This window comes from Rhinopithecus roxellana, chromosome 3 (assembly GCF_007565055.1).
Source record: "Rhinopithecus roxellana isolate Shanxi Qingling chromosome 3, ASM756505v1, whole genome shotgun sequence".
Taxonomy (NCBI): Eukaryota; Metazoa; Chordata; class Mammalia; order Primates; family Cercopithecidae; genus Rhinopithecus; species Rhinopithecus roxellana.
Window position 1 is genome coordinate 120,252,047 of NC_044551.1, and position 25,033 is coordinate 120,277,079.

At 39.0% G+C, this 25,033-nt stretch overlaps 1 protein-coding gene across 3 annotated transcripts in view; it reads right to left on the reverse strand.

Moving 5' to 3' along the window:
* Positions 1-25,033, reverse strand: part of MEGF10 (multiple EGF like domains 10) — a 397,687-nt gene that overhangs the window by 177,025 nt on the left and 195,629 nt on the right. For 2 of the 3 annotated variants that reach the window (XM_030927483.1, XM_030927484.1), the window contains exon 1: positions 3,005-3,294. The gene's annotated coding sequence lies outside the window, so the exon portion shown is untranslated. Of the gene's footprint in view, positions 1-3,004; positions 3,295-14,982; positions 15,056-25,033 lie in introns of those variants that run through there. The other variant, XM_030927482.1, reaches the window with a different exon arrangement.

The following is a 25,033-nucleotide window of genomic DNA, read 5'->3' on the forward strand; positions in this document are numbered from 1 at the left end:
TGGTTAGACAGGAAAGAGGGTCAAAGGCTTTGTCAGCGGAAGGAACAGCACACACAGCTGGGTCATGGAAGAGTGAGAGTGCACAACGTATTCTTGAGACAGTAACAAGATCAAGATCAGTGCGGGCTGGAGAGCTGGGGACTAGAGAAGCAGAAAATAACCCTGAGAAGTGCTGCAAAGGTGGTCTTGTGCATCATGGTAAGGAGGTGAGACTTACAAGTCAGTGTTTCTCCAAATGTGATCTGAGGTCACCTCCACCAGGTTCACTTGGAGATTTCAAAATGCAGACTACTGGCCCTTACATCTGGGGTGAAGCCCTGGAATCTATATTTTCAATATGCACCCAGGTAACACTGACATTCACCATCCAGAGAGCTGCCAAAGATTTTTAAACAAGGGAGTAAGATGATCAGATTTGCATTTTAGAAATACGCTATTAGACCAAGCAGACAATCCCAAAGAAGGTAAATTCACTGCTGCTAAATGAGCATGTGACTTGGGTTTTGCATTAGAATCACCTGGGGAACTTGTAAAAATGCAGACTTCTCACAACTCACAGAAGACTTACTACATCTAAATCAAGGCAGAAGAGGTTAAGGTTTATATAGTTTGAACCATACAAAATTGTCATTTATTTAGGTCAAAAATGGTCAAATATCAACAATTCCTCATAGTTCACTCTAATATTTTAACAAATCTCCCCACTTCATGCTTCTGGTATAAACCAAAGTTTGAGAATAGTTAGTGAAATACAGACAGAGGTGAATGCTTTTCCCTTTTCATTAATTATCGATGTTATTACTCACTTTGATTAATATGCAAAGATGGAAGTAACATAATTTATGTACCTAAAACAAAAGTTAAAAGAGAAAAGAGGGGGTTCAAAAACAGCCAACAATGAAGTAAGGCAGCTAATTTAAGGATTTTGGAGCCAGAAGGAACACTGGAGATTATTCCACTCTTTCCCCACCTCTCAATACAAGTTTATACATAATAAAACTGATGCCTAAATGGAGAAAAGCAATCTGCTTGAGGTCATAGGGAATATTTTGTTCAATTTCTCAATGATATCCACTTTTAATGTGCTCTTACGTGCATTTCAACGGGTATGGAAATTGTGTGGCTAAAAATACTTGGGATTTAATCTATAGAGGGCTAGGTCACACACTTGAAATGGCAGGAGGCACATAAAGCCAATACTCATACATAGCCATTTTTAAAATATAAAACCTAAAACAGTGCTTGACATGTAATAGATGTTTAATAAATACTTACTGAACAAGTAAGTGACCTCTAAAAAATAGGTTAAAGAAAGTATATTAATGCAAAGGATTTCCAAGGAGTATACAGGCTGTGAACTGAGTGTAGAATTCCCACCTCCTCACCTGTTCCAAGTATCCATGACCCACCACCCTATAAATTTCAGCTCTGCCACATACACCTTTATTTTTCCTATCGAAACTGCCACAACAAAAGAGCAATACAAAGATGATGTCTGAGCTAAGTTTGACAATAGGTGGTAGTGAAGCTTACAGATGAGCACAGCCTTCAAAGTCCATCCAAATGGGAATAATAGCTAACACTTACTGACAGCTAATAGAAGCTATACTAGAGGGATACAACAATAGTTAATGCTAGCTATACAATAATAATAATAGCTAATTCGTGCCTACTATGTGTCAGGCTTGTTAGTCCTTCACATGCATTAACTTATTTAATCCCTTTAACAGTCCTCTGATATAAGTGTTATCATTATCATTTTGATTTTACATATGTGGATAAACAGGTTAAGTAACTTACCCCAAAAATCACACAACTGGAAAGTGGCAGAGTTGTGAGCTGAACCCAGGCTGGCGGGTGCCCAGAGTTTACCAACTGAACTCTTTGACCTCTCAGTGGTAAAATTAAAAGTTCCCTGCAAGCTGACCTCTTGGAGCACTCATGTTAGGAAGACGACATTTCTGGATAATATAAGTTGGCCGCAGTCTTTTTGTCCATAAGGAATGAAGCATTTTTATTTGGGAAACCTATACACAAAGGGAGTCCCAGGATATAAAGGAGTAAGGCAAGAACCAAGAAGAAATGTCATTCTCTTCTGCCTTGGCACAGCCTGGTTATCACTGACTAAGAACAATAATAATGGCTAATTTTGGCTAATAAAATCTCCAGCTTCGACTTTCTCCTAAAGAATGTGGATCCTTGCACGAGCATATTTTCTGAAGAAGCAGCAAGATATTGCCATCATTCATTTACTCAGTAGTGTCACTAAGGAAAATACTTCCAGAACGAAAAATGAGGACAAAACACTTCCCTAAACCAGGCGTAAAAGTCCTCTAACAAAGGAATTTAAAAGAAAAAGGTAACACCGGATTTATCTTTCTTAACTATCACTTGAAAAACCGTCCCTCCCAGCACTCCCTAAGGAGCCAAGCATACTGACAAGGCCCGTTTGGTCTAAGACTGCAACCTCACACCCCTACTGATCGTTTAGAACTCAGGAAGGGGGAGCATCCCGTCAGCCTAGAGCGTTATCTGCACAATCTGAATACCAAGGACTGGAGAAAGAGAAGTTTAGAAAAGAGTGAAGATCCCAGAGAGGAAGTTCAACTGACCTGGAAAAAAGGGCCCAGCTGAAACTGCCTTTCAACCTCAGTCCGATTCCCCACAAATCTCCCTACAACCAGCTATATCCCTCGGCAAAAGGAAACAAACACAGGCAAGGCAATACACGAGCAGGAATTATGCAAAATAAAATGCGTAATGAGGATGTCTCTCCATCAAAAATACTCCAAGATTTTCCTACACAATCCCATGTAACAAAACCAAATGCAAACAATAAACCCTTGAGAAGCCCATGAAAAACGCAGACTGAGCCCATCTCGCCCCACCTCACGTCGCACCCCGGTACCCTGGCTAAGGAAAATGTGCCCCCCGCCCATGAGAAGCCTTCCGGCGTCCGGCCAAGGTCCAGCGGCCGCCCGGGTTGAGTTTGCCCAACTCTTACCCAAGTCCAGAGATCTTGAGAATCGCAGCGCAACCTTCTCTCCCCGGTCTTCACCCAAAGCCAGCCAAGACACAAAATCTGTTCCAATCAGCGCGGTTAGCGTCCAAGCAGTGTCCCAGAAGAAAGCGATCTTTGGGAGTCTTCTTTCAGGCGTAAAGGTGGAGAGGCGGGAAAGAGGAACGTCTCAGTGCGTTCCCATTCCCCCAGTTTTGCGCACGGGGAAAGTACTTGCTGCAAACTTGAACAAGGTTTTCTCTGTCTGGCCCGAGATGCTGGGGGGGGGGGGCGGGGGGGTAACCCGAGCCGGGGCCGGGATTCGAGCAGTTGCCGCTGCTGCAGCTGCTGCTGCCGGGGCAGTGGCCGCTGGGGGGTTGTCGCTTGGCGCCGCGCTCAGTCTCTAGCGCAACACGCAGGATCTTCCCGGCCCGACTCCTGCACCTCGATCGTGAGTCGCCCCTGCCTGAGCGGCTTCCACAGCCTGGTGCGTGACCTGGCCAAAGGCCTGGACCCGAAGTTAGCAAATGTTGGGGTCACCGCAGGGGGTGACCGAAGAGGTGTCAGAGTGAGTGCCCGCCTGATTCCCAATCCACGTTGGGTGCGAGTCCCTAGTCAAAGTCCCTGGGAGGTGTTCTAGACCCTCTGTAAGGATTTGTGGGACGGTGGCCGCGCCCGAGTGGCCAACTGGATCGGACGGCGGGTCCTCAGTGGTGTCAGGGGAGAAAGCGCAAACGTGGGACCTAGAAAGGATGGTGATTAAGCCGTGCCAGAGAATGTGATGCGGCAGCAAAGTACATGGAAAGGTGAAGCGGGGAGGTGAAGGCAGAGGGTGGAGGGTGGGATAATCTGCTTTACCAAGGCGGGGCGGAGAGAAAACTCCCGGGACGCGCAGGAAAATCCCCCCAGGTCCTCCGAGGCCTCGCGCGGCGATTTATTGGGGAATGGCTCCCTCTGCCGACTCGCCGAGGAGGCTCCGGGAGGCCCAGTGATGGAATGTTCAAACCATGAACGGGCTCTTCCATTTGTGGGTTGGACAGGACGTGAATTCTGGAATCTGCTTCTCTGTCCATCTTCCTCGTCCAGACTAAAGAGTTTTCCAGCTTTTACAGGACCCCGAAAGATACAAATCTGATTGCTGCAAAGTTCTTTCTTATGTCGTTGAATTCTATTCCCCTCTCCCCACAAAAAACAAAAACAGGCTTGTGCCCCATAACCACTCCAGATAATCGTCTCCTACCAGGCTTCTCTTCCTCCCATTAATAAGAACTCTTTCTTTTTAGAGAGACTTCAAGAGCATTCGCGTCCCTACTCAATAACCCTCCTGGAAAATAGTACAGACTCCATATTATGTTTGAGTGAATAAATGAATGGAATGAATGAACATAGATATGTTTGAAGCCCCTCGCCATCCTCTTTACTCACCCTGGAAACACGCAGGGAAAGACTATTTTGGTGTTTGTTTGTTTGTTTAGCAGTCATCATTGCCCCTTCTCTGGTAACAGTACCTCCATTTATCTTTGAGATACCACCCCTGCCACAAGGACAGCAGTCTGGGCGGGAAGTTCAGTCCGGATGGTCCACCTTTTCCCTGTCCAAAAGAGAGCACCTGACCTAAGCTAAGCCCCTCAGACCCTCTCTGCCAGGAATTGGAACTTTGATCTGGGCAGCACAGGCACAAATAATTCTAGAGGTGATTAATCCATATGGCTGTTTTCTAAGGAAATTGGCCGTTACGTTAGTTCATGCCACTTATTACCCAAAGACATTTTGCTTTATGAAACTTGTTTGCCCCACTTTCCTTTTAATTTTTAAATCAACTTTATTGGGGCATAAGTTACATTCAATACATTACACTCATATTAATTGTACAGCTTCATGAGTTTTGAATAATGTACACACATGTAACCACTGCTTCAATCAAGATAATGAACAATTCCATCACCCCAGAGGGTTATCTTGCACCCCTTTAAAGTCAACCTCTATCCCACCCCATATTTGGCCCGCTTAGCTGTTTTCTGTAACTACAGATTAGATTTGTCTTTTCTAACATTTCATATGAACGGAATCACTTACATATTCCTTTGTGTCTGACTTCCTTCACTCCACACAATGTTTTTGAAACTCATTACTGTTGTGCCTGTATCTGATGTTTGTTCCTTTTTACTGCTGAGTAGTATTCCATTGTATGGATATACCACAATTTGTTTACCAGTTTACCAAATGATGGACATTGGGGATGTTTTCAATATGCGGTTATTATGAATAAAGCTGCTAGGAACAATCTTGAACAAGTCCTTTTGTGGACGTACATTATTATTTTTCTTATCTTACAGGAGTAAAATTATTAATACAGTAACTGTGTGTTTAACTATATATAGAGATGAACTGCTTTCCAAAGTGGAAAACATTTTACATTCTCACCAGCAAGATAGAATTGCTTCATGTCTTCATCAAAACTGGGTAGTTTCTGTCTTCTTATTTTTACCATTCTAGTGAGTATACAGTGGTATCACATCGTGATTTTAATTTGCATTTCCCTAATGACTAATGATAGTGACAATAAAAGATGTTTACCAGCTTTTCATGTGCTCTCATGCCAGCTGTTCTTTGATAAAGTGTCTGAATTTATTGCCCAATTTTTAATCAAGTCTTTGGATTCTTCTTATTGAGTTGTAGTTCTTTATATACCAGGCATTTGTCATATAGATAGATAGATAGATAGATAGATAGATAGATAGATAGATAGATAACAAATATACACTTCCAGTCTGTTTCTTGTCTTTCAATTTCTTAATAGTGTCTTTCAAACAGCAGTTTTTAATTTTGATGAAGTCCAATTTACCAAGTGTGGTTTTTTTTTTTTTTTTTTTTGTGGCTATACTTGTTAGGTTTTACATAAGCAATCTTTGCTTACCCCAAGGTCATGAAGGTTTTCTATGGCTTCTTATAGAAGTTTATACTTTTAGCTGTTATATTTAGGTCTACGATCTATTTGATGTCAACTTTTGTGTATGGTATGAAGTAAGGGCCGAAGTTCATTATTGTCCACATGGATATCCAGTTGTTTTGTCACCATTTGTTGAGAAGATTATCTTTTTTCCCATTGAGTAACTGGATACCTTTATCAAAAATCAATTGGCCATGGATGAGTGAGTCTATTTCAGGATTCACTCATTATTCCTTTCATTTGATCTATATTTCTATTCCTATGCCAAAACCATACTGCTCTGATTACTATAACTTTACAGTAGGACTCCAACTTAGGTGTAATAAGTCTTCCAGTTGTGCTGTTTTTATTTTTTTTCAAAATTTGTTTAACTCTTCCGCTTTTGTTTTTATTTGGTTTTCATCTTCCATGTAAATTTCAGAATTCGCTTGTCAATGTTATAAAAATTCACTTTTCTAATTGAGAGTGCCTTGAATCCATTGATCAATTTAAGGAGAATTGACATAACAATATTGATTCCTCTAATCTATGAACATGTTATATCTCTCCATTAATTTAGGTATTCTTTAATTCTTCTCAGCAATATTTTGTAGCTTTCCACATAGCAGTATTATACATAATTTTAAAAATGAATCCCTTAGCATTTTATTTTTGGTATTTCATAAATGGAATTATTTTTGAGTTCTTGTCTCCAATTGTTCATTGCTAGTATGGAGAAATACAGTGGATTTTTGTGCAGTACCCTCACATTTTGCAAGATGGCTAAATTTACTTATTCATTCTAGTAGTTTTTTTCAGTTTCCTTAGGATTTTCTACATGCTCTGCTTCTTTTATTTGTCTTGCCATCCTGGATAGGATGCCCAGTACAACATTGAATACAAATGCTAAAATTTAGTATCCCATCCTTGTTGCTCATGATAAACCAAAGCAATCAGTCTTGTACCATTAAGTAGGATGTTAGTTGTAAGTTTCATTAAACTCCATTAATTGAGAAATTCCTTCTATTTATAGTTCATTAGAAATTGTTTATTTTACCATGAGTGACTATTGAATTTTGTCAAATGTTTTTCTGTATCAGTTGAAATTATTATACGGTTTTTCTCATTTTTTCTGTTAGTTAATTGAACTATTTATTAAACTTGCCTTGCATTCTTGGGTTAAAGCTTACTTGGTCCATGTAATGTATTATACATTTGATATAGTGTTGGATTTGATTTGCCAAAATTTGTTCAGGATATTTGTGTCTATACTCATTAAAATTATTGGTCTACATTTTTATTTTCTTGTTATCTCTTTGTCTGGTTAGAGGTTCATCAACTTTTAGAAATCAATTCAAAGGATCAGACTTTAGTTTCACTGATTTTTTTCTATTACTTACACATTTTCTACTTTGTTGATTTTAGCTCTTACCTTTACTATTTCCTTCTTTCTATATACATTAGATTTATTTTTCTCTTCTTTTTTCTTTAATTTCTTAAAGTCAAATTTTTACTCATTGATTTTTAGATTTCTTTTTTCTTATATAAGCATTTAAAATTATAAACTCCTCCCTAATAACTACTGTAACCATGTTCCACAAATTTTGATAACCTGTTTACATAGTTCAAAATATTTTTTCTTTAACCCATAGGTTATATGGAACATTGTTATTTAATTTCCAAATTTCAGGAAATTTTTTAGGTATTTGTTTTATTGATACATAATATTTTACTTATTTGCAGAATACATGTGAATATTTGTTACATGCATAGAGTATGTTACGAGGGGAGCATCTTGGGTATTCATCACCTTGAGCATTTATCATTACTATGTGTTAGGAACATTTCTAGTCCTCTCTTCTAGCTCCTTTGAAATGTACAATACATGGCTGCTAACAACAGTCACCCTTCTCTGCTATTGAACATTAAAAGCTATAACTTCTATCTAACTGAATGTTTACACTTATTAACTAACCTCTCTTCATGTCTCCCTCTCACTCACACACTCTTCCCAACATTTGGTATTCATTATTTCACTTTCTACCTTCAAAAGATCAACTTTCTGAGCTCCCACATATGAGTGAAAACATGTAATATTCCTCTTTCTGTACTTGGCTTATTTCATGTAATGTCCTCCAGTTCCATCCATGTTGCTGCAAATAACACGATTCCATTTTTTTTTTTTTATGGCCGAACAGTATTCCACTTTGTGTATATACCACATTTTTTAATCCATTCATCAACTGATGGATGCTTACATGAATTCCATATCTTTTCTATTATGGATAGTGCTGCAATAAGCATGAGGCACAAGTATCCTTCTGATACATTGATTTCACTTCCTTTGATTAAATACCCAGTAATGTTATTCAGATATATTATTATTTGTTTTAATTTTATTGCAGCCAGAGAGAAAGTTCATCTTATTTCAATGCTTTTAAATGTACTGAGACTTGCTTTATGGCAAAAATATGGTCCTTCTTGGTGAATGGTTCATGTGCACCTGAAAAGAATGTACAACTGCTGCTGCCATTGGGTAGATAAAAATGTCAACTAGGTCTCATTAGTTGACACTGTTGGTCAAGTCTTCTATTTCCTTACTAATTTTTACTACCTTTATTCTGAACACTATAACATTACTAATACAATCTTAGATTAAGTAGATTTTTTTGTTCATGGTAACTATATCACTCTGTTGTAACACAGAATTTATAATCTACTAAAATTCCAATTATTTTTCGTATTTGCTATTAGTCTTGACTTCTTAAAATATTATTTGTATTTTTAGTTGAGAATTTCATAGTAATTTTATAAGACTGTTCATTTAGCTCTATCGAATTCCATTTTTGTAGATGCAGTCCATCTTTAGAACCTGTCAAGGGCTTAGTGGAGCTAATTCTTTTCCTAGTATATTAGCTAGCCAGCTTGAAATCATGATATTTGGAATTGATCAGAAAGCCATGATGCTCTTAGGCAAATAATTACTAGACATGTAGAAGCAGATAGAAATAAAATGCATATTCTAACAGAGACTTTCCTCTCCATTTATATTTATTCACATCCTGTAGTGTAGTCATTCAACTGCTGGTAAATTCTACAATTCTATTATTATATCCAGTCTACTTTCTTCATCTGATCCACAAGGATTTCATGGGATATTTTTTCAATTACCTTATAAATCCAGATATATTCTCATTTGTTCCATTTACCTGTCTGGTAATATTTTCAATAAAGAAAACTAAGTCAGCCTACCAGTTCTACCTCTTAGCAAACAAGATTGGCTTCTTATACCCATAATTTCCTTCAGTAGTGCTCTCAAATTATGCTTCTAAATCTATGATTTAAAAGCTTGCTTAGTTACAGCAATAGACTAGAGTTCACAGAGTTTACCTTCTTCCCACTTAAAAAAATAGAAGTGGGGGTTTCTGCAGAGTGTAAAGTCATAAGTATGGCAGAAGGTTATCATTTTTTTTACCTCATTCAATTCTAACAACAAGAGGCATGTATAATTATTCCTGCTTTACAGGTAATGAAACAAAGGCTCAGAGAGATCAATTATCTTGCTCATGATCCCAAATCTAGTGAGCGGCAGAGGGAGGACTGACCCTGGCTCTGACTTCAAAGCTTATGCTCTCTCTACCACTTCACCTGCCTCAGAACTACATCTGTTTATTCTGGTCTTCTGATTGCTCACTGTGGTTACTCAAATCTCACAATTGTGCTATGTTTAAACACTTTTTCCCCATAGTCACTGAAAATCTGCACTGAAAAAAAAATGCTCAGGAGTCTTAAAGCTCTTGTGCGTACACAACTTTATCTCTCCCCACAACACAAATGCGGGCAAGATTGGAAGAGGTCGTGTCTTTAGCCATAGGTCTCAGTCAAAGGACATAGAGGATTAGAAAGGTGGGGTTCTTGGCCCATGAGTCTCCTCCCAGATGCCTTCATTTCAGTCTTCTTCTTCCAGTCCTAGACTTTTTTTTAAGCTCCCTTCTCCAGTATGACTTTTGTACAGGTTTTTGAAAAGATCACTGTCTTTTAAAGGTAGTGGAGGAAGAAAGGGAAGAGTAGAACAATGGACGAGAAAATTGTATTTGCAGCCTTGGACCCTTTATCAGGAGTTAGGAGTACTTTTCTGTCTTCTTCATGTAATATGTCTTCACAGATGTAAGGCAATCCTGGTATTCTTAGTTTGAAAGGGGCAACAATGGGATTCCAAATTCATCCGTTTATTTCCCCTAGCTTAGTGTTTTACCCCCAAAAAAGTTTTAATATGATCCACAGTAAGAAGTACATTTTTCATTATGACCAAATTCTTATCTTTGTAAGTATATAATTAGAACAAGTTTCAACACTTACTCTTACCATATGTAATGCCCTCTCATGTTTTAACAATACTTCTCGAACTTTCATGTGCAAGTTCATCAGCTAGAGATTTTGTTAAATATGAGGTTCTGATTCAGTATCCAGGGTGGAGACTGCATTTTAACAAACTCCTACGTGGATGCTTCTGTTTCTTGGATTTCACTTTGAGTAGCAAAGTTCTATTCTGTATTGTTTTAGTTAAATGTTAAATTACTTTTAGGACTCCCAAATGTGTCTGGACTGGCAGTTTGTAAAAGCATTGCTGGTGTATTGGGGCAGCACGCCTATCTAGGATATTCTTGTAAACGTAGACTTACTGTGGAGTGGGATCATGCTTGGAAGTAGTTCAGCAAGAAACTGGATTTATCTTCCATATACCAAGACCAGAGAATCACAGAAGTAAAGACATGAATATCTTTCTGAAATTACTTTGTTTTTTAATTTCAACATTTGATACAGTGAATACAACTATTATAGTTCGGAATAAATAAATCTAAGTATTCTGTATAATGATGACTTATGAATGTGTGTGAAAAGAAAGTTGCAAAAGTTGACTGAAGGTGAATATGGCAATGATGTAAGTATCGGGGGAAAAAAACATTTCCTGTAGTGTGATCTTCTTTTCTCTGCAATATGAATGCATACTGTATCAGTCAGCGTTCTTTTTTTCAAGTAACAGAAACCAACTCCAACTAACTTAATAAAAACAACACTGAAGGATTCCAGAAGAGTGGGCAACTGGGAGGACCAAAGTTAAAAATGAGCAAGAACCCCTTTAGAGGACTGGGAAAAAAAGAATCAAAGCCATGGTCTCAGAACTGAACAAATCTGGGCAGGCTGTCCCTGCTGAGATTAATGAACTTGAACCATTTCTTTCCTTAGTTTTCACATCATGCTCTCAAGATCAAAGTCACAGGAGAGAGCATTCATTTGGCTTAACTTAGGTTTTGCACTCCCTCCTGACTATTCTAAGAAAACACGAAGGATTTGGCCCTTCAAACTTCCATAGTGGGACAGGTGCCTGATACACCATCCTTCCAGGAGCATAGAAAAGTGGGGAGAGGAGATACTGTCCCAAAAAGAAAACAGGATGCCACTGGGAAAAGAAACTATTAGATTGGTGCAGAAGTAATTCCAGGTTTTGCCATTAAAAGTAATTAGAAGTAATGGCAAAGCCTGCAATTACTTTTGCACCAATGTAATAGATTCTAAGTCATCAATAAACTATACTGGACACAGCGCCATGAATTAGTCAGGCCCTTATTACAAGTATAGCAGGGAAGTATATGGGATTTCAATTTTGGGGAACCATGGGTATAGTCTCAGAGAGTAAATCATAATTGGTGCATATTCTAATGTGTATCCAAATCCACTCCTTGAAGGACTTAATAAAAGGCATCAGAAAAACAACTTCAACACCACCAGCAACCACTGCCACAGCCACCTCAACCCGTATCCCTTTTCCCCTATAGGAAAAAACTAAGGAACTCAAGAGGAGTCATCAGAATTCCTGCCATGTGGGAGTCACCAACCCAACTGGTGACTTTTTATTCTGCTCCACATATAAGAGGTAAGAGGAATATTTCTTCCCTCCTATGACAAGTTAAGTAAAAATGGAGGGGGAAGCAAGAGAAATAATCACAGTGATGAAGAATGCTAGCAAGAGGTAGAACCCAGTCATCTCCAACCCTAGTCAGACTTCTGTGAGGTGGGGCAGGCAGATTTACTCTCCCCACACATTTCAACAGAAGGAAAGGAATTGGAAAGAGACAGTAGGCAGCTTCTGTTCCCACTGTTGGGTGAGGCATTTAGGGCCAAATCAACACCACAAGAGGTATCTGGGCTTAAGCAATCTTGTCCTGACCCTACCTAAGAGGGTTGCCTGCTAGTGGAGGAGCACAGCCAAGGAGTGGGAGCTGAAGGAGGAGGGGCAGAAGAACTTGGGTTGGGGTCATCACCCACATCAGATGCCTGTGCAACTGGGGCCCTTGCTAGGCCTACTGAAGAGCCTGCCCATGCCCTGCCCTTCAGCAGTGTCCAGACATCTGCCACAGGCATAGTTGGCAATCCTATGTACACCACAGCAGCAGCAGCTAAGCAGATGCCTGTCCTTTCCTTTATCCCTGCTCCAAGACCCCAACACTCCAGGAGATACAGGAAAGACGAAGGAAGAGCAGGAAGTAGAGGAGCAGGAGAGAAACAATGTACACACAATTCCCCCAGGGCAGGGCCACTGGCCCCTGGTCACACCTGGACTGACAGGAAGAGTGAAAAAGTGGATATAAGTTGAGACTCGAGCTATAAACTTAACTTTTTAAACCTGAAAATGTCTGAACTGCTACAGACACTTCCTAAGACGTTGTGAAGGGATACAAAAGTCTCTCATCAAAGCATGCCTGAAAACAATGTAGGAGAAATCAAATAAAAGGGCTTCATGTTAGTATCCCACTGACTCTCCAATAAACTGGTTACACGGCAAAAGAAACTGACTTCCAGTAGTTTAAGCAGAAAAGGAATTTATCCAGAAGCTGCTGGGTGCTGAGTATAACACCCAGAGGGCTGGAAAACTAGGTTAGGAAGATGGTGCAGGGACAGAATGAAGTTCTGCTCCTAGAGTTAAAATCATTCCTTGGAACTGGTCTGGGAAAGCCCTGTCACTGGATGCCAGATGCTGGAGTTCTCACCATAAGCGCCTCCAGCCCTGGACACTGACTCTGAGGCAACCACCGCCTCTGGGAATAGGAGGTTGCTGACATCCCTGAGCTGCCAAAAGAATTCTCTATTATCCCAGGTTCCAATTCAAAGCCCAGGACTGATGCACTTGATTGGCTGAGACCCAGATGCACGCCCAAGGCCCCTTTGGAAAGGAGTCCTAAGAAGCAAGTATATGCCCTTTGCTGTTTCTCTCCTGCAAGGAAAGCTCTTCCTCTCAGCAAGTCTCATAAGCAGGGTTGTTATAAGCCCATACGGTGTTTTCTGCAAAATGAGGAAAATGCATGCCTCTAGTTGGGAAAATAAGCAGGAATCTTTCCTTTCTCTGGTGGCTACAGAACACTGTCAGGAATCAGAGATCACAGCATGCCTGAATTTCAGCCTCACGTGCCCTCTCTGCTGGGAGCCTTTGTGCAGTGCACGAACTGCACGTGTGTATGTAGTAGCCCTGCTAATAAGGTGAGTGTTTCTCAAATGCAAATGGGAATGCAACTGAGGTAACAAATACATACTACAGGAAGACATCAGACTTAGGGAGAAACACAGTTAACAGACTATGAGCACACAACTTGATGGGGACCACTGGAGAAATGCTATTATGAAACCAAGATAAGTGAACAAAAGCCAGGCAAATATTGGACTTTGCTGAGCACATACTTCATGTATTAAAAAAAACCGAACCACCATCATGAGGAGCATCTCTTTGCATCTTGTATGGAATTTGTCCTCCAATGAATGGAGGTACCAAGTAATATTGACAGAGAGAAGGCACATCTGAATCATCACGCAGAATTACTCAGAAGCGGCAAATGTTTAATCACTGCAAATGTTATGATTTACAACACCACCCCTCCTGAATGACAGGATCATTTTCTCATATTTAACAAAGAAGATTTATAAAAAATTGTGTATGTTTTCATGTTAAAATTAATATTCATTTGTTCACAAGTACTACAATAATTTAGCCAAGTGTTTTTGAAAGAAAACAGTGGATATTATTTTAATACAATATAATAATATATAAACTCTTTTGTCCACATATTCATGATCGAATTAAAAGTAAACACTAGTAAGTTATTGCTATTTTCATCCTTAAAGTAATAGAAATAGAAAGGACAAACAGATTGATCAGATCATTTGATATCAACTAGTCAGGAGGGAAAAAGCAGATTTGATTCAATTAAGTGATTTGTCTATAACATCATCTGCATCAGATCAATTGTACTGTGCATGTCAAGTTTCTAGGTTGGTTGATTTTATAGATGCTATGTGTGGAGTGTCTTTCTATAGTGGAGTGCTGGGTTGAAAGTCTATTTGGGGAGGGTTCAAATTAGAATGGAAGGAGAAGTATTTGACGCAGAGTATTGTCTTTCAAGTTTTATTCTAAACTGCAGCAAAAAAAAAATGAGGCAGTAATTAGACAGGGATATAAGATCACAGGAGAGTTTTCTGAGGTGGGAGAAATTGCTGTTTTCGCATGCTGTTGGAAATGACCCGTGGAGATCTGGTGTGGCTGAGGGGTGGCTCGCTATCACTCCAACACTATTTCTGAGAATTCTTGGCTATTTTAGTATTCTCTGTGGATGACCTTTTCAACAATCCTGGGCTCTCAGTTCCAGGATCTCCTGTCCTCCAGTGAACATGTTCTCCATCCTACCTCAGCCACTCACCACTATTGCCATAACTTAGACTTTGTCATGATCAGTAATTGCAGCCTCTCCATAATCTCAATTTCAAGCACCTCACTCTTCCATAATTATTTTTCTAACTCTCTTGTTCACTCAGTCTGGACCACCAACTCAAATAATTCTCCTAATACATCAGTGTCCAAATCCATTGATCCTAACCTTTTTGTGTTCCTCAACATTTTAAGTCTTTGCCTCCCTCCTTACTTGGTCTGAATACCATGGTTAGTCATCATGGTAATTTCTTCCATACACTCAACTCATTTGTTCCTCTCTTGCTGCATTGTACTCACTTGGCAAAATCCCAGTGCTGGTTCAGTCCAACTCTCCACAAACTCCATGGTAGCACTGGTGCAATTTAATGTGCTAGAGAAAGGTAGAAATTAAAGCATTAGCAAACATTAATGAGCATCACTCTAAATTTATGACTACTAAATTCAGTACTAAGTGGATCCTTGGCACTACCCAGCAACCTAATTATATCTCCTTAGTTCACTTGCTCTTCCATTCTTCTAGATGGTGACCTTCTCTCTTTTCAAACATCCAGTATCTCTTCTTTCATCTTCACTGTCAGTTGAAGACCCTGCTTCTCATTTCCTTATTTCACTGAGAAAACTGAAGCAATTAGAGGAGAATCTCCACAAACTTCTGCAACTACAGCTGGTCATCCACCTTCATGTCTGGTCATGTGCTTTGCCTCCCCTCCTGATGGATTGATCACACTCTTATTTAAGGCCATCCTCCTCACTTATGCACTAAATTCATTCCCTTGGGCCTCCCAAATGACATGGATTTCTCCCTCTCTTTCCTGCATTATTAATTCTCTCCTCTCAACAAGAGTATTCCTATCAGCATTCACAAATATTATTTCTTCCACTTAAAAAAGAACTTTGTTTGGTCCTCCTCCTACAGCTATTCTCTTCACTGTAAACTCCTTGAATTAAATTTCTAAACTTAGTATCTTCATATTTTTTCCTTCTATTCTCTCTTAAATCTCCTCTAATCAGGGTTTTCGCCCCCAACCCTCAAATTAATACTGCTCTCTTATTTTTCAAGGTAATCAAATGAGATCCAAGTTGCTGAAACCAATTGTCAGAAACATTTTCTTCCCTTCATTGAATATCTTCCTTGACTTGACATCCAGGATACCAGACTTCTATAGTTTTCCTTTTTTCTCTCTGGTGGCTCCTTCTGTGTTACCTTTGTTGGTTTCTTCACATCTTTCCAACCTCAAAATTTTGAACCACCCAGGTCTCAGTTATTGGATCACTTTTCTTTTCCAGCTACAATAACTTTATAGACTATCTCATTCAGGCTCAGAGCCATAAATACCATTCCTTTACTGACCACTGCTAAATATAGATCTTCAGCCTTGACCTCTGCCCAACTGCCTCCTGGACATCACCACTTGGTTCACAGATGGGCATCTCAAAATTAATACATTCAAAACCTAACTCCTAATTTCCCTCCAAAAGTCTGCTCTTCCCAAATTCATCCCTTTCATCCCCATCTCAGCAAATGGCATCTTTATCCTTTCATTTGCTTATATCAAAAACCTTGGTGTCATCCTTGAGTTGCTCTTTCTCTCACACCCTCCATTCAAACTATAAGCAAATTCTATAGGCTCTACCTTCAAAATACATTCACCAACCTATCCAGACCTTCATCATTACCCCTGAATTAATGCAGTGGTCTCTTTATTTTTCTCCCTTTTTCTGACTTTAACTCTCCACCAATCACTCCCAGTGCCACAGCTAAAGTTATCTTGTTAAAACATAAGTTAGATCATGTTTCTCTCTTACTGTAGCCCCCATGTACTCCCATCTTAGAGTCAAAGTGTTCACAATGCCTCTGTTTCAAGTCTTGTTCTCCAGAAAACAGCCTCTGAGATGGAGATTTGTAGGCAGGAGGTTTCTTGGGTTTGCTCTCAAGAGTAACACTTATAAGGAAGTGAGGAAAGCAGAATTGGGCAGAAGGACCAGTGGACTGTGATATAGTTACGATAGGCCCACAGAGCTGGCCTGAATTGAGGCAAGGGGACCCACCTCTTATAATCCCTCAAGGACAGTCTTTGGATGTGGTCTGCTCCTGGGAGACAGCATAACCTTGGGAATGAAGTTCTTTTCTGTTGAAGGCAATTCTAGATGAGGAACTGAGCTAGGAGCCATCTATAGCCAACACCTGGGGAAATGAGTGCCTTGGTCCTGAAGTGCACATGGTATCCACTACACTCTCTCAGTGCCTCTTGGTTTTATCTTCTGCTCTCCTCTTGCTCTATACTTCAGGTACTTTGGTCCCCTTGCTTTTCTTCAAATACACCAGACTGACTTCTACCTTAAAGCCCTTGCAGTTCCCTCTCCCTGGAATGTGTGGCTTGCTCCCTGATCTCCTGCACATCTTACTCAAATTTCATCTTCTCAATGAGCCTTCTTATTCAGTATTGCAGCCCATCACCCCTTCCCCAACACACCTGATCCCCTTAACCATGCTTTACCTTTTCTTTTTTAATACCACTTTTCACCTTCTAATATCCTATGTAATTTACTTATTCATTATGTTTATTGTTTGATATGTCTTTCTCCCACTAGAATATGAACTTCTTAATCTTTGCCTATTTTGTTTACTGATATATCTCAAGCATGAAGAGGTGTCCTCACGCATAGTAATTCTCAAATATAACGAATATATTTCAAACAAAAGTTTTATAACTCAGTAGAGGATTTTTGTTTTCCACTTGGAAATTATCTTTCCTAAGTAGGAAATTCTTTTTAACATCAGAGTCTTCTGAATATGAATTTAAGTCACTCAATACATTTGCCCAAACCACAGAGTTGCCCAAACACAGCTCTCAGTTGAAGCAGGCTTATCTCTCACATTATAATAATTATCTCATGCCTGCTATAAAAGCAAAGGAAGGGAGGAGAAGCTGCACATAACGAATTAATTAATCAAGGCTTTAATTTTTCTTTAAATCCAGGGAATTCATATCAGCCTGCCCTGTTATTTACCTGACTACCCTCTGGGATATTAATATTATATCCTGCGATTTACAGCCTTAAATGGTCATGATGTGTTTACACAGGTGAAGAGCAAGTGCTCTGGCAGAGCCTTTCCTTACATTTCTTGTACATTAATTTACCTCGGAGTCTTCACACTCTGGAATGTCACTAACATGAAAACAACAGAAGGTTATTTCACTAAGTGCAGTGCTTTGACTACATTAAGAAAAAGATAGTTATGTTTATATGGTATAACACGGTAAACAAGGGAATTGGAGCCCTTGGCAAGACTTTTCTGGTTACCCAGACCTGCTCAACCACCCCTACTGCTCTTTGGGCTGGCTGACCCATCAGTTGGGGAAGCTTTGCTAGATCAGGTGATGTCATAGGAAGTGAATTCTAACCAACTGGTGAGTGAGACCAATCCTCTATGACAAATATGATTTACAACTTCAAATTGCTTTCTTCACCAAATAGTCTCGCAAATATCTTTTCCTATAACAAAAACAGACTACTCTTGGTGTCAAGTCAACAATCCCTTGAGTTTTAAATAAACATTTAAATATGTAGGAGATTCTTCATCCCTTCTATTGGATTTGTCTATTGACACTCAGCCCACCTTATAAACTTTTCCATCCCTCCTTACAATGCAGAGACCGGAAGCCTGAGAAGTATATTTCTGTGACATCCTAGCCAGCAGTTCTGGATGTATTTTTAGTCTCCGTATTAAAGATAAATTCACATGATCTTTGAAAGGCAGCAGTGAGGCAGAAATCATTTCTCTTCTTTCTCCAGCAGCAGTAGAAGGCATAGCATGGACCTCCTAAATGTGAGTTTCTGTGGTAGTGTCTATGTCCCCTGCCATTCCACCCATCTTGGGGCTACAAAGTCCCATGAGATAAGCAGGAGCTTCCTGTAAGCTCCTGACTCCGGCAGATAGAGACTCTAACTTTCTGTGGTGCTGCACCTAAAAGTTAGTGGCAAACCTCTGACTCACTCTTCTTCAGCCCTCGATTACTTAAGCACCTGATGCATTGTAGTAAATCCTCTACTTGAAACACTTGGAATGCTTTTCATATTATTGTCTGATCCCTTCTTATAAAACAGGCATAGAAACTTTCCTTTTTGATGTAAGACAGGCAATAAACATATACTTTAACTTTCATTTTATGGTAACAGATACATTAGTACTGCCTAAGCTTTTTCCTGTCTATTTAACCGGGTGTAAAGATGGCTAGCGCAGGGGTTGTCTGCTGGTGCCTCAACAGACTTTCATTCTTTCAATTTCCTATTAAATTACCAATAAGCACTATGGTTTTTCCTTCAGTTATTTCTTAGCCAAGGGTAAATTAAAGAATACGAGGCTTATAATTTTCTATTAATTATTACCCAAAACACATGACCAGAAAAGAGAGGGATATCGATCCCCAAAGAAAAAGCAAGGGCTTTTCTAGAAAAAAAATGGTAAATAAATTTAGAGAATCAAACAAAATATTCACTACCATCTAGCTACCTGAACATAAAAGTCATCTTTATCTCATATATCACGTCAAAACAAATTTCAGAGAGATAAAAGATTTAAGTATTAAAGTAAATGACCCATAAGAATACTTGAAGACAATCTCAGTGATTAAAGCCCTTGCTTGAGGGAACATTTTCTAAGTGTGACATCAAAGGCAAAATCCATTTTTTTAAAAAATAGATTTTTAAAATATTTTCATTGATTTTAGAAGTTTTAAAATATATCAAAATTAAAAATAACATAATAGTTTCCACCACCTAGATTTCACAATTATGCCATAGTTGGTTTACCATCTATTTTTATTATATCATTCTAAAGTAAATTTAAAATATGAAAATATTTTACTTCTAAATGCTTCCGCATAGATCTCCAAAAAAATGAAATATACTTTTACAAAACCACGATACCTTTATCACACCTGGCAAAATTGAAAATAACTCTATTGTATTATCTAATATCTATTAGTCCATTTTCAGGTTTCTTCATTGAAACAAAAATTTTTCACAAAATTATTTCCGTTCAGATCAGGATCAATCATTACATTTGGTTATTAGTTCTTTTAAGTAAGTCTTTTTAAATCTCGGACAATATCCTCTACCCCTACTTTTTTTCCCCATGATATTGACGTTTATAAGATCTCAGATCTGTTTGGGTTTCTTTGTAGAAAATAACACATTCTGGGCTGATTATTTTTTCATGGTGTTATTTAACATGATTTAAGATTGCTAGATTTCATTCTGAAAACAGAATTGAGATAGACCTCCAGAGCTGTCCAGTGGAATTTTCTACAAGGATGGAAATGCTCTATATCTGTGCTGTTCCTTATGGTCACGTGGTCATTCAGCACTTGAAGTATAGCTAGTGTGACCAAAGAAATGAATTTCAATTTAATTTAATTTTAATTAATTTAAATTCTAAACTTAAATATTACATGTGGCTAATGCCTGCCGAATCATTTAAAGTACCTATATGCTGCCCGTACATAAGTAGTAACTTGATAAATTTTAGTTCTTCGGTCTTCCAAACACAGTTTAAGAAAAGCATGCTATCAAATATACTATTATATAGATTCAAATGAAGCTGTATGCGTGACCTTATCATGTAATTAAGACCTTTTCAAAAGCAGAGAAGTAAAGACCATCTGTTTGCTTCAGGAATCTTCATGATCAGCACCAATTGCTATGGTTATCTGGTTTCATTATCCACATGAAAATAGCTCATAAGTAGTGCAGTTATTCTGCAGTCTGTATCTTTAACATATATACATAAGACTTAAGAGTTAGAATTCAAGGGAGCCAAGATGGCCAATTAGAAGCAGCTGCAGTGTATGACACTCACAGAGAAGAATGAAAGCGGGGAGTAAATACAGCACCTTCAACTGAAATATCCAGGTACTCACACTGGGACTGGTGAGGGAAACAACTTGACCCATGGAGAATGAAGAAAAGCAGCGTGGGGCAATGGCCCACCCAGGAGCAACATTGAGTCAAGGGAACCCCCACCCTTGGCCAAGGGAAGCAGTGAGTGAATGTACCACCCTGGGAAACCACACTTCTCCCACAGATCTTTGCAACCCTCAGATCAGGAGATCCCCTTGTGAGTCCATGCCATCAGGGTCTTGGATCCAACATACACTGCTCTGTGGAGTCTCGGCAGAGCAGCTGTTCAGGCATGCACAGAGACCTGGGAGCTTTACATACTCCAGTCCCAGGATCCCCAACAAATGTGGCTGCAACTCAGGCAAGGAGGGAGGTCCATACATACCCCTAGGAAAGGAGCCTAAATATTGCCCTTTCTCAGCACTCCTATTTTGGAAGTTCTGGCCATAGTATTGGAAGTTCTGGCCATAGTATTGGAAGTTCTGGCCAGGGCAATCAGGCAAGAGAAAGAAATAAAGCGTATTTGAATAGGAAGAGAGGAAGTCAAACTATCTCCGTTTGCAGATGACATGATCCTCTATCTAGAACACCCCATCATCTCAACCTAAAAGCTTCTTAAGCTGATAAGCAACTTCAGCAAAGTCTCAGGATACAAAATCAGTGTACAAAACTCGCTAGCATTCCTATACACCAACAACAGGCAAGCTGAGAGCTAACTAATGAATGAACTCCCATTCACAATTGCCACAAAAAGAATAAAATACCAAGGAATACAGCTTACAAGGGAAATGAAGGACCTCTTCAAGGAGAGTTACAAACCACAGCTCAAGGAAATCAGAGAGGCCACAAACAAATGGAAAAACATCCCATGCTCATGGATAGGAAGAATCAATATCGTGAAAATGGCCATACTGTCCAAAGCAATTTACAGATCAATTCTATTTCCATTAAACTACCATTGACATTCTTCACAGAACTGGAAAAAACTATTTTAAAATTCATATAGAACCAAAAAAGAGCCTGGAAGCATCACGCTACCTGACTTCAAACTATACTACAGGGCTACAGTAACCAAAACAGCATGATACTGGTACAAGAACAGACACATAGATCAACGGAACAGAATAGAGAACCCAGAAATAAGACGGCATACCTACAACCATCTGAAACCTGCAAAAAAACAAGTAACAGGGAAAGGATTCCCTATTTAATAAATGATGCCATGAGAACTGGCTATCCATATGCTGAAAATTGAAACTGGACCCCTTCATGACACATTATACAAAAATCAACTCAAGATGGATTAAAGACCTTAATGTCAAACCCAAAACTATAAAAACCCTAGAAGAAAACCTAGGCAATACCATTCAGGATATAGGCACAGGCAAAGATTTCATGACAAAGACCCCAAAAGCAACTGCAACAAAAGCAAAAAGTGACAAATGGGATCTAATTAAACTTAAGAACTTCTGCACATGAAAAGAAACTATCAATAGTGTATTAGTTCATTCTCATGCTACCATAAAGAAATACCTGAGACTGGGTAATTTTTAAAGGAAAGAGATTTAATTGGCTCATAGTTCCACAGGGCTGAGGATGCCTCAGGAAACTTACAATCATGGTGGAAGGGGAAGCAAACACATCCTTTTCACATGGCAGCAGGAAGGAGAAATGCCAAGCAAAGAGGGAAAGGCCCCTTATAAAACCATCAGGTCTTATAAGAACTCACTCACTATCAGAACAGCATGGGGGGGTGACTGCCCCCATGACGCAATTACCTCCCACCAGGTCCCTCCCATCACACGTGAGTATTATGGGAACTACAATTCAAGTTGAGATTTTGGTGAGGACACAGCTAAACCATATCAAACAGAGTAAACAAACAACTTACACAATAGGAGAAAATGTTTGCGATCCGTGCATCTGACAAGGGTCTAATATCCAGCATCTGTAAGGAACTTAAACAAATTTATAAGAAAGAAACAACCCCACTAAAAACTAGGCAAAGGACATGAACAGCCAGTTCTCAAAAGAAGACACACATGTGGCCAAAAAACATATATAAAAAAAAAAAAGCTCAACATCACTGATCATTAGAGAAATACAAATCAAAACCACAATGAGATACCATCTCACACCAGTAAGAATGGCTATTACTAAAAAGTCAAGAAACAGGTGCTGGTGAGGTTATGGAGAGAAAGGAATGCTTTTATGCTGTTGGTAGGAGTGTAAATTCATTCAACCATTGTGGAAGATAGTGTGGTAATTCCTCAAAGACCTATAGGCAGAAATACCATTTGACCCAGCGATCCCATTACTGGGTATATACCCAAAGGAATATAAATCATCCACTATAAAGACACGTGCACATATATGTTTATTGCTGCACTATTCACAAAAGGAAAGACATGGAATCAACCATCAATGATAGACTGGATAAAGAAAATATGTGGTACACATAAACCATGGAATACTACACAGCCATAAAAAGAAATAAGATCATGTCCTTTGCAGGGACTTGGATGGAGCTGGAGGCCATTATCCTTAGCAAACGGATGCAGGAACAAATAACCAAATACCACGTGTTCTCAGTTATAAGTGGGAGCTAAATTATGAAAACACATGGGCATATGACAGGGGAACAACACAAACTGGGTCCTATCAGAGGGCAGGGGGTGGGAGGAGGGAGAGGATCAGGAAGAACAGGTAATGGATGCTGGGCTTAATACCTGGGTAATGGGATGGTCTGTGCAGCAAACCACCATGGCACACGTTTACCTATGTAACAAACCTGCACGTCCTGCACATATACCCTTGAACTTAAAATAAAAGTTGGAAATTTTTTAAAAGAGTTAGAATTCACATTTTCTGAAGCAGCTACCCCTTTGTCTTTACTTTTCTTTTAAATTGTTTTTAGCATGTATTTGGGATTACTTAGACCAAGCCAGGACAATGAAATTCAATACTGAAACTTTTATTCAAACTTGGAAAGAGAATCTCTTTTCCATGAGATTGAAGCTGAAGCTCCTGAGAACCTGCCTGATGGAGAGTGCAACACAAAGTAAAGCAGAACTAAGACACAGAAAGGAGTTCCATTTTGACTTCTAGATCCAACTATGCCTACAGCTGAGCTTGTTCACTGAGTAAGATTATCACTATACTTTTCAGTTTTATGAGCCAATAAATCCCTTGCTTTTCTTCAGCTAATTTGAATTGGTTTATGTCTTTCACACCTAAAAGACTGCTATCAAAATGTAACAACCAAAAGTACATAGAATTTGGAATCAGACAAACTAGATTCTAATATATCTCCGATACAGTTTCCGCCTCTAGAGATAATAATTCAAACAGGCCTTTATATATATATATAGGTATATAAGGCAATATACCTTTAAAGGTAGACAACGCCTCATAACAGGCCTCTTCCTAGGCCTGTTATGAAGATTAAATGAGATGGTATGTTACAGACACTTTGAATATGCTAGTTTCCTTTTTTAATTTGAGAGTTACATTGATACCACATCCTTGAGTTTTCACATAGTGCCTTCCTTTTCTGTAGTTCATTAAAAAGTACCTTATTTATACCCATATGTAATGTGAGGTCATCTGGGCCTAAACTGAAAAGGGAGAGGGGAATTTATACAACTGGTAATGGAAAGTTTCCCACCTACTTTCATAAGAGAATCAGTTTGGTGAGGAATTACTATTTGTCTTTGGGTCTCCAAAACAGTGGCTGTGAATCTGTGTTGCTCTTCCCACAGTCTATTCCTTTTAAATTTCTGTCATAATGTAATGGGAATTACATTGTGCAGGCTCTGGTCACATGATGCAGTTCCTTTTGCCTTCTCAAATGTAACCACGTGTGGAATCTCCATCATCGTCACTGAAGATAGACTTACCTTTTATGATCATACTGGATTTAAGTTAAGTACCTTGGTAATCGAACAGAATATAATTAACTAATCATTTACAGGATTACTTAGCCTAAAAACCTGACACAGTAAAATACAGTAAGCATGTTTATGTCTGTCCAAATCCTGTATTAATAAAGGTGATCAGATTATACAATTCAAATGCATTTTCAAGAAAATATTCCTGGCATAGAGGATTAGAAATATGCTTAAGCTAAATTTAGAATTCAGGAAAAGCAATCCTACAGCTTACTTTCCACTATTTTTTCCCCTTCAACTAAGCTCTTAGGCTGAATAAATTAAAGTCTCCCAAGATGTTTAAACAGTTTAGTCTATATTAGTATGCTATAGTTCATTATAAAATACAACTGTAAAACCATTGCCAAATTACCCTCTAATACCTGCTTAGTCATAACTGGAAATCTATAGCAAAGGCATGAATGTCCTGCTTATCTATTAATTTTAGCTTCTTATCTATAATTATTCACCTCCCCCTGAGAATCACTCTTCCTTTACCAAATCTTATTCCTGTC